The 11,455-nt window shown below is 33.5% G+C and overlaps 1 long non-coding RNA gene across 1 annotated transcript; it reads left to right on the top strand.

The window, feature by feature from the left end:
* Positions 1-3,006: 3,006 nt before the first annotated feature.
* Positions 3,007-3,996, top strand: LOC141815848 (uncharacterized). Its single transcript, XR_012600618.1, has 3 exons — positions 3,007-3,107; positions 3,185-3,387; positions 3,680-3,996. It is a non-coding gene; the product is annotated as an uncharacterized LOC141815848 (long non-coding RNA).
* Positions 3,997-11,455: the final 7,459 nt, after the last annotated feature.

Below are 11,455 nucleotides of genomic sequence, written 5' to 3'. Positions count from 1 at the left end.
TTATCTTCCTGATCGTATGCTAGTTGTAACAAAGTTTAAGGTATTTCATGTATATTGCATTGTATGTTGTTAAACCTAGGCTACTGTTAAACAATCGATCTTATTATATAGGTTGTTAGAGAACAGAAACACTGGTAATCGACCTGTTGGTCGATTACCAGAGGTGTAATCGATCGGTTGATCGATTACACGCTGTAATGAGGAACGAAATTCCCGACTCTTAATCGATCACCCGATCGATTAAGAGGCCGTAATCGATCGACTGATCGATTACGAGGCTGTAATCGATCGGTTGATCGATTATCAAGCCTACTGTGGATACCGTAATGAGGAAATCGATCTTCTGATCGATTAGGCTCCTGTAATCGATCGGTTGATCGATTACAGAAGCCACTGTGATAAAGACTTTGACAGAATCGACCCTTGGATCGATTTAAGCCTATCAATTGACCTTCCGATCGATGATAGGGATGTAAATCTTCTGATTCGGTCGATTTAAGGTTAATAAAGCTAAATCTTATGGAGAAAGTGCAACCAAACCTAAATTAAGGTTTTAATATGGTTAAACATAAGATATTATGCTACACCTTATGATAAATATAATGAATGTGTATGACATGAATGTTCAGTATGAATGAAAGGAAGATGTTATGGAGCATTCGTGCTATGATGGAAAAGGAAAGTATAAAAAGTATTTTACTTTAAATGAATGGCTTGTACCGAAACCCGGAAGGGATCCAAGGGATGGGCTCCAAAAGTTGCCCCTAGGTTGAAGGACATCTGAGAAGACCTAGTAACTGTGTAGTCGGGATTAGCTACCTCGTACTACTTGGTATGTATGCGCGCAAAAGAAATGAATGGGTACAAGTCAGGGATCCCCAAAATGATGATGATTATGTTTATCTATTAAGATACTATTTTCAAAAGGGCAAAATGATTACTTTGTTTCATGTATATGATGTAAATGTCAAATGACTGATTATGCCTGTTTAGGAAATGTTGACATGCTTGTATGCTTTAAGGTTATGTTTTATGTAACGATGAATTTTGTGAGTAGGAAAGGAACTTACTAAGCTTTACGCTTATAGATACTTTCCTTATATTGCAGATCCAGTTAACAGGTATTAAGCAATGGGAGGCAGCAGGACAGGGCTGAGAAGATGTGTGTGGTGGTGACTTGACCAAGCCTCGGCCATGCACTTTATTTTATATATGCATGTTAAACAATGTCCTAAATATTATGTTTAGTAATTTAATTATCATGTTTAGAACTTTGAAATCTAGAATTTGCCATGCAACCTAGGTTAGTTTTTATTATTCTGTTATCATATATGAACTCTGTTTGTAAATAGTGTTAATGTTTCCGCTGCAAAGTAAAGTTTTAGTTGTTCGTATATGATAGTTGAATGAATGTAATGAAATGAATAGTAGAACTGTAGCGTCCGTCAAGGGCCCACGTAAGGGCGGGCGTTACACCCCCGATAAGGATCCAAGCACCCAGAAGACTCTATATAAGGAGGCTAAATGCGCACCACAAGGAATTATTTCTCTACGCCATTCTCTTTATCTTGCGGTGCTGTTGAATGTAAACGGGGCTAGGCTTGTGCAACCAGGGAAGTTCCAGGAGGAGTGTGCAACGCTAAGGACTTCTGGATCGGCTACTACACGCGTTTGGTTTACTCTTCTCTCATGTCTTACATTGTATTTAATTTATATTCTTGATTAGACTGTAAGACGAGTTTTTCCGCCTCCGAACAAGGTTTGGAAAGGAGACCACTAGTAAATGGGTGTCTCTTGTACATAGGCCTTGGATGTACTAACCCTGGGGGTAAGAATCAAGTAAATTCGCGAGTCCCAGTGCTTGTTTTCTAATATCCGTTGCTAAATTATCTCTGATAGAACGAATGAACAAAAACGAATGAAAAACGAAGAACGCGTTATTCACCCCCTCTAGCGTGCCCCACCGATCCTCCACTTTTTTCAATTAATGTCAAATGAATGCCCATTTAAAGTAATCTACTTGACATACCATTGGATCAAATTTTAAGATTTATGTTGTAGTAGCTAGTTGCTAGCTGCTACAACATGTAACAGCTAATTGCTAATTTCTATAATAGTGTGATTATCTTATGTTGATTTTACTTATTGGAGATTGATAACCTAGTTAAAATAATATCTCAATAAGCAAAATAAGCTAAGAAGGACTCCATAACACTTACTATATTTCAAATAAACATTATCTGATCACGATCGACTATGTAGAAACTAGCAAGTAGCTGCTATAACGTGTGCAGTTGATTGCTAGCTTCTACAATTATATCATTATCTTATGTTGATTTTATTTTATTGGAGAGTAATAATCTGATTAAAATAATAGTTTAATGAGCAAAATAAATTAAGAAGATTATATTTTAAATGAAGATTCTGTGATCATGATTGATTATATAGAAGCTAATAAGTAACTGTTATAACGTGTATTAGCTGGTTGTTAATTTCTACAATAATATTATTATCTTATATTAATTTTATTTATTAGAAAATGATAATTTAATTAAAATAATATTTTAATAAATAAATCAAATTAAGAGGACTCTGTGATACATTTTATTTTTCAAATGAATATTATTTTATCATGATTGATTATGTAGACGTTAATAAATAGCTGTTACTTTAAAATCTAATCTAAAGGTATTTTAAATATTTTACTTTACATGAGACATCCATTTGATGTTAATTGGAAAAAAAGGGTATCGATACGAATATGTGTCAAAATGCTCTTTTGATTTTTTTCAATAAAATTAATAAAAGATATCAGTATGGCAAATTGGCAAAATAAATATAAAATCTTAGTAATTAGACATAAATTTTATGGTATAATATGAAAATCACAATAATTTATCATGCAATACAATGGTTCATTGATTGATCCATTGAACATAATTTTTCTAAAAATTTATTCTAAAGATTGAAGTTCAAAGTCTTTTCCATTGCTATCTTGGTCGCATTAAGAAGAACAAGATGACGAAGGCGGCTTCCCATTTCCCCTCTCTGCTTCTGCTCCGATTGGAAGACTAGTCAAAGAGCTTGAGGTCATGAATCATCAAACGGTTTGGACCTCACCTCGCCTCATCCCTAAGCGCTTGGCTGAGAAGCGTTGCTAAATTTTACCATGCATTTTACCCAGCGGACACAAAACCTAAGCGATCCAACTGGAGAGGCGGAGTGGAGGCATGGCTGCTCTTTCCTTGAGCTCCTTATCCCTTCCTCCTCTCAAGTGCCGGAAACTTTCTTTCTGCTGCTCCTATGTCAGTGCCAGCCTCAGGCCAATCGCAGTCACCGGCAATCCTCCTAGTTTTGTCTCCGCACCAGGTCGCAGAATAGTTGCTGGTAAATTAATTAGTTATTTCAGTCTGAATTCAAATCTTATCCCCCGGCTGATCTTTCGGTCATGCGGAATTTACTATTTCTTGCACTGATTCTGGTATATACAACTCAGACGTGATGTCGTAAGGTCGTATTTTGTTTCAACGAAGTTAGCTATTTTTCTGTGCCACTCTAGATTTCATTTCCTTTTTACTATCAGCTTTTGATTCATTTTCAGTTTTTTGTTTTGTCGAATAACTTGTAGTTCGTGGCTTATACAAATAGCTTTGCCATTTTTTCATTACTTGTGAGGTAGATGAGATGGATGGACACAAATAGCTTCTACAATTGTTGGCAAAATTCATGAGACTGCGGCTGAGCAACAAATCATATCTCCCTTATTAAACAAAAGACTTGGGTAACGATGATGAGAGTCATACTAAAGTCCTTCTACTGGACGCCACCCCATTTATGTTGAAGCCCTCATATGTGGATTTTATCTTGCTTTTGCATGAATCATCTTTGTTAGCTCCTTTGGCATGTCATGTAGGCTACAGTCCTTGCCTAGAACCTGGCAATATCACCTTAGAAATGCTATTACAGCTTCACTTGTTACTTTATTTGTGAATGAGAAAGTGCTTATCTGGCTCTTTTAGCTCTATACTGAAGACCTTTCCTTGGAGGTCCTATTGTTGGAAAAGTCACGGATGTGTATTGGCCAATCAGTGAATTTTTAACTAATATCTTAAAAGCTTCTTCTAGTACTCATGTTCGTTCTGCATGTTGTAAATCACAAGCCTTTTCTTTTCTTTGCCTTAAAATAGTGTTTGCTATGTTTAGGGTTTAGCACTTGATGGTGGTTAAAATATGGTCCTTTATCTTATTACTCGAGTTTAGCTTTTGCATGTCATGGCTTAATATAATGTAGAACGTGTGATTTTGCTACCTCTTGCTTTGAGGTGTCACCTCCCTATGGCCACCTCCTCTTCCCCTCTGCTGGAATACCCTTTTTCCATTGCTAGTTGTAGTCCATGACCTACAACAAGATGACACTTGATTATTGATGTTTCTTGCACTAACACATGCTCAAACACAAATATCTAGTAGTGTGTGCATATTATGATGATTACAATATTGTGTTAACAAAAATATTTAACATGATTCGAAGACCCTGTTCCTATTCCATAGTGTAAGATGCATTCAGTGCGTCACCCTTAAAATGCATTCAATTCACCCTTTCGCAAACACCTCTAAGGAACCAACATTTTCCCAACTAATAGAATTTTACTAGTCTTATGAGCTTGACCTTACCTGAGATTTCTCTCAATATAAATTTCCTACCTCTTTTTAATAGATGAAAATGAAAGCACAAGAATGAGGGCAAATTATCAAAAGTTTAAAGGGTTAGAAGCTTCTAATCTTTGCCCAAGCTCCTTAATTGCTTTGGGCACTTGATCAACTTGAGCATCGAAGAATTACATGATTTTTTAGAGTATTTCTTTACCCAAATTCTCTACAAGAGTTTTATTATTTGAGGATACTTGATCCAACTATGGGGTCTAATGGATCACAACCACGTGATTGCAATACATGATTCACATATCTTTGGATCTTAAGCTCCATTTAGTTGAGGATACTTTGCCTCGAGTCATTCTAGCACCTCCTCAATTTGGACTACCAGCACTTGAGGCCATTAAGCTCCATCTCGATCTTGGATACCCGCCTTCGAATGTTTGAGTGTCACGTCAATCTAGACTACCTGCCTTTGAGTCCACCAATCTCTTCCTCGGTCCTCGATCCCTGCGTGCCCTTAATTACTCATAGCACCTTGATCCAGACTACTTGCCCTTGAGCTCTACATTTGACCTATCTACCCTCTAGTACAACCCACTCGATTTATGCCATTGCTCTCAAGTCCAAGATGACATGACTAAACTTACACACTTGATGCACTAATATTAAATAAACGACCTAATTTAAGTCATATTGTCAAATCATCAAAACAACATTATCTAAACTAACCACTAGAGAAGAACCATTTTCTCAATAATCTCTCTTTGTTTATGTTTGAGTAAGTTAGAGACAACAATAACATAAAAAAGCATTAATGCAACCAAAAATCCAAAGCTCCTCCTCAACCTTAGCTCTCTTAGATCGGGTATCGAGTGAAATCCTTCATCTTCGAGTCGAGTTACCTTTAGAGTGACCATTTTATTATCTAATTGGGAGACTTACTAACTTATGTATTAATATTTTTACCCTTTTTCATACGTTAAAAATAATAAATATATGATAGATGAAACATACAGGTGTGGTCACACGACATCAATCAAGTATGGTGATCAAACATGTAATAGGCATTCAATTATTCATAAGTTTATGCATATCTATTTCATAGAAGACATTTTTATCATTTCCCATTTATATAACATACTCATGACAAACATATTAATATCCAATTAAATCATGGAAAAATATGTCAATATATGTGATAAGCAAAGATAAAACCATGCATGCTAAGTATGGTCAAATGATCTAATTGAGCCATTTTGCTTGATATGCACGATTTTTATCGTTTCGACGTTGGATTGACACCAACATCGACACTCGAGCGACACAACATGCCTGCGAGAATTTCACATGTGTCATCGCATGCGTCTTCGCGTGCGTCAAGTTGCGACACAATACGTGACAGAAGGAATTGATTTGATTCCTTCCGTCGATCACGAGATCGCGTTAATCAGGAAAAAAAAGCTATATAAACGACGAAGACTTACCTGGAAGCATCGGCGAGGGCAATTAATGAGGGCGATTGGCAAGGGCAACCGGCGAGAGTTCAGCAGTAGCGGTGAGGCGATGATCACACTTCTTTGGATAGTCTGGTACCATAGTAAATTTTCAATTAAAGTAGAGAAGAGAAGATGCAGATGGTTGGAATCACAAGCAGATGAGGAGGGCGGCAAAGTCACTAGATGGTGGAATCGGTGGAAGCCGAATTGCGAGAGAAGAGAATATGATTTTATTAAAAATTCAATATAACGATTTTAATTAAAATCATTATATTTAAATAAAACATATATTTATATATTATAATAACTGTTATATTTATTATATCAGTGTTATATCAAATTTTTATAAAATATATTATTTAAAAAATATATATGAATATATAATGTAATGTTTAATATATATAATTTCTAATTAATAATTAAATTACTATATAAATGGTAATTATATATATTATAAAAATTAATAATTAATAATTAATAAATAAATTGTTAATAAACTAATATAATTATAATATATACATTTATTTTTTATTAAAAAATAAAAATATTTTAATTTTAAATTCATATTTGTAATTTATTCCAAATCAAATTAAAATTATATATATAAATAAATAATGTATTTATTTATGTATTTCTAATTAATTATTATATAAACTATAATTATATATATATTATATTAATAATTAATTAAATAAACTGTTAATTAACTAATATAACTATGACATATAAATTTTTATTTTTATTAAATATATAAAAAATAAAAAAATTAATTGAAAATTTCTAATTCATATTTGTAATTTATTCAAAATCAAATCTTAAATTAATTTTGTAAATTAAAATACATTAAAATTTCAAAAAAATATTTAAAATTTCAAAATAATTTTAAAAATCTATAAATAATTTGAAACTTTTTAATTATTAAAATAATTTTAAAAAATACAAATTTAAATCTTCTAAATAAATTTGATTTTATAATGTAATATAAATTATAGTATTTAATATACATATTATATAGAATATTTATAAACAGTAACTATATAAATATATATTATATAAATCAATAATTAATTATATGAACTAATTGTTAATTAATTTAATTATTATCTATAAATTAATATTTTTGTTATTATTTTTTATATTAAATAACAATAAAATTAAAGTAAAAAATAAGAAAAAAATCTATGAGATTATTATGAAATTGTTAAAGGAGTCTTCTAAAATTTATCTATTATTTATTCTCTATGTAAATTTGCGTGGCATGGATGATTATTTAATCTGGGTGTTGGAAAATTATGGAGTTGATCTAACTAGAATATTGTAAGAACCAATGCTTCCATCTTATTCACGCCACTCCTTTTGGCATTAGTAAGGTAAAATAATATGATGTATCAATTTTAATTCAAGTTATTGATATATCAATTTTCTTTAAAGAAAAATATATTTATTTGTTTTTGCCTAACATTTATATTTAAAAATTAAAAAACTATCGAAATTGTATCGGCATAGCACGATACCTAAATCGTGTTGTTCCGGTCCGGGACCGAAACTCCGGTATGGTTCAAAATTTTAAACCATGATTGTAACTTTATCCTATTGAAAGTTTTAAGCATAATTCTTTAGGTGCCAATTATGTGCCAAGATTTGTGTAATGGTTGATTTGAATTTTGAAAATTCTAAATGCTGATTTTTTAAAATCCATAAACAATTTTAGGAAAATTTAATAATCATAGAATTCTACAAACAAGTATAATTTAATATTCTAAAGCTAGATTTTTTTTCATACATATTCACTATATGTCATGATTTTGGCACAAAGTCAGGATAGGATAGAAAATCTTAATTGTTTTGGTGCTAAGCTATGAATCATATGATTGTTCTACAGAAATTGTCAACTCTGAATCATTTATTGACATGCATATGAGTGAGTTACATGTATTTAATTTTAAAGCATGGTTAGACAATTATGATGATTTTATGTGCCAAAAAGGTATCAAAGTACCAAACATACATATAATTAAAATATCTCTACATTTAGGCATTCATATCATTTAATCATCATATTTCAAGCAAGAATCAATAATTATAATATGATAATCGTCTAAAGTCATAACTATAATTAAGAACATGTGTCATCCATGGGGAACCTAGTTGATGCACCAGCTAATCATTCTTCCTGCATTCAACACTAACCTAATCTAATAGGACAATACAATGGATTTTGGAACACAAAATCAGTTAGATCCGATTAAATTTACTAGATCCTCCTTCAGATCCACTTTTTTAGTACAATTCTAGGTGTAATCTCATAGCGTCATTCCAAAGCATGCAGGGTTCATATGATCTAACACTTGTTTTTAGTGGACTATATAAAATAAAGGTATAAATGACTTGTTCTTAGATTGTGATTCATACCATATCTTGGTCTTATGACTCTTATCATAAGCTGCCCTTTGACTCTCTAGAATTATATTTAAATATTTGGAGCCATTGGCGACTATTTGCAGGAATATCCTCATTTCATGAAGGTTAGGTTTTAAAACTTAGTTTTATAATTCTAAATATTCAACCTTAGAATTATCATGCTTCTATGGTTGCAACTAGTAGTTAAAGATTCTACCTTGGTCTTGATTAATTTTAATTCTACATCTAGGCCTTGGCTTTTACACTTTTTTAATTGCATGGATAAACTCTGCATTAGATCAATTAGATCTGTATTAGCTGAGTCCTTTACCCTATTGTAGCTTCTCTTTGAGGCTCCCCCTTTAATTGAGCTTCAACTTCCTTTGTTGAATTTGACAATGTGTGTTTATTTGAGGAAATGACTTAGGGGTTGCTCTCTCATTACTCTTTTCCTTCTTCTTCTTTAGGTCTAAACTTTTGCTCTAGTAGTCCCTATTCTTTTTGCATACGAAGTACATGATCTTGCTTATCTTTTTGTTTGCTTCAAAATTTTCTTCTAGCTTCTTAGTTCATTTGCTTCTCTGAATTGAGTCGTTGGAGCTTTGCTCCTCTTTATTATTGCCACCCAGATATCAAATTGTTCCATTTGGCTCTTGTAATAGACAAAATTCACCCCATTATAGAGCAACAGAGTTGTGATGGAGTATTCATAGTCATCAATTTGCTCAAGAATATTAAACCTTCTAAATTAGAGCACCTGCTCTGATTCTATTTGTTGGATTCAAATGATCTGCTTAGGGGGGATGAATAGATAGTGGTTGAATATCTTACACAAACACAAGCTCAAATATAAATATTAATAGCTAGTGTTCATGTGTGATGATTAAAGTGTTGAAATTGCAACGGAAATAAAATATGAAAAAAACATACGTTAACAAGGATATTTAATGTGGTTTGGAGGCCTTGCTCCTACTCCATGGCCTAAGACATCACCCTTCAATAAGTTAAGTCTCTACAATTCGATGTTAACACCTCCAAGATACTGAACATTTACTTCACCAATGAAATTCAGTAAGTTTTATGATCTGATTTCTCTCATTACAAATTCCTCACCTCTTCCTAATAGATGAGAATAATAGCATAAGGAAGACAAATTACTAAGAGCTTGAGGGCTAAAGTCTTCTAATCCTTGTTTAACTCTTGGATTGCTTGGAGTACTCGACCAACTTGAATACAACATAAATGCCCAAATGTTCCTTAAGAGCTTATATAGTTTGATGTCCAAGGGGTACTTACTAAACATCTCTAGTCAATTGGAAGCTAGGTTCAATTGATTGGACAACCCAAATCTGAACATTAAACTCCAACAACTATCCTTCAATCAATTGAAATAGTCTTCTAATCAATTGAAATAAAAATATTTTATTTCCACAAATATTGTATCTAATTGATTGCCAACCGTGGTTAGTTGTCTAACATCTCTAATTGACTTGAAAGCCTTACCCAATTGGTTGACATAATTGGACAATCCTTTACTTCACTCATAGCCTATTGTAAGCTTTTGTAAACTTCGAGACTTAATCTAGTTGACAAAGAAGACTCAGGTACATCCTACAATCACAAGGCTTCAATAATCAAGCCCTAGGTAGCTCACCTCACTACCTAGGCACTCATACATCCATCCATTCAAACTAGCCCAATAATAAACTCAACATTATAACAATACAAGGTTCATATGTCTTTGAGTTTTAGCTTCTCCTAGATTCAAGCTACTTGCTCTTGAGTTATTCAAGTGCCCCCCTCTATATGAGCTTCTTGTTGTCAAGGCCTTTAGGCCCTCCCTTGATTTGGGCTACTTGCCCTTAAGTCGTTTGTGTGCCTCTATCTCGGATACCTTCTCTCAATGACTCAAGTCTTTTTGCTCCTATTATCTCTATTCTCGTTAAACCACTATTAGGATTGCTAATGGATCATTAACTGTAGTTTCTGGTATAGACAATGTTCGATTATCTCAGTACATTATTCTGAAATCTATTTTCATGTACCTGTTCTAAAATGCAATCTAACTTCTATTAATAAAGTCACTCTTGATTATGTTTTGCTAAATTCTTACCTTTGTCGTGTTAATTTTAGGACCTACAATCGGGGAAGATGATTGGTAGTGCTAGAATTCATGAAGGTCTTTATTCCTTTAAGGATAAAATAGTTAGTCTTTAGTGTCTCATGTAGTTTTTAATTTTGTTTCTAGTAATAAGGAAATAGTATCTTGGCACTATCATCCTGGTCATCTTAGTTTTGGTTATTTGAAGCATTTGTTTCTGTTAGAATATTGTAAATATAACTAGGGATGATTTGGTATCCGTTAGAATATTGTAAATATAGCTAGGGGTGATTTGGTACCCTAATTTGTATTTTACCTAAAATACAAATTAGCCCTTAGAATAGAATCTTAATTTACTTCCTAGAATAGAGTCTTAATTATAAATAGGGTTTACCTTTTGTAATATTTTTTAATCAAGAGATTTCTTTTGTGAATTATTATGGTATCAGAGTGAGGTTAGGTTTCTCTGATTTTTTTCCCCTCTTCCTCCACCGTTGCACGTGCGAGCCTTCCTCTCTTGTGAGCACAACTTTCTCTCGCTCCTGTTATCCTTAGCCGTGCATCCCGGCCGATCGCGATCCTGCCGCCCCATCCGGCTTCGATCGCCCCTCCGGCAGACCATGTGCCCGCCACACCTCCCTTCTCTTGCTGCTCGACCGCCACGCGTGACAAGGCACTTCCCCACGTGCGCATCGGCGTCGCTGGCCTCCGTCTGGTAGCGATCTGATCTCTCCGTTAGGCCGTGACCCTGCTTACCTGCCGGCTGCAATCGGGCCTCCCTGCTGACCGTGATCCCTGCAAT

The sequence above is a fragment of the Curcuma longa genome, unplaced genomic scaffold (genome assembly GCF_044706935.1).
Source record: "Curcuma longa cultivar G26 ecotype Majalengka, Jawa Barat unplaced genomic scaffold, ITB_CL_G26_1.1 contig_11499, whole genome shotgun sequence".
Classification (NCBI taxonomy): Eukaryota; Viridiplantae; Streptophyta; class Magnoliopsida; order Zingiberales; family Zingiberaceae; genus Curcuma; species Curcuma longa.
The sequence above is the reverse complement of the archived record's forward strand: the minus strand, read 5'-3'. Positions and strand labels throughout refer to the sequence as shown.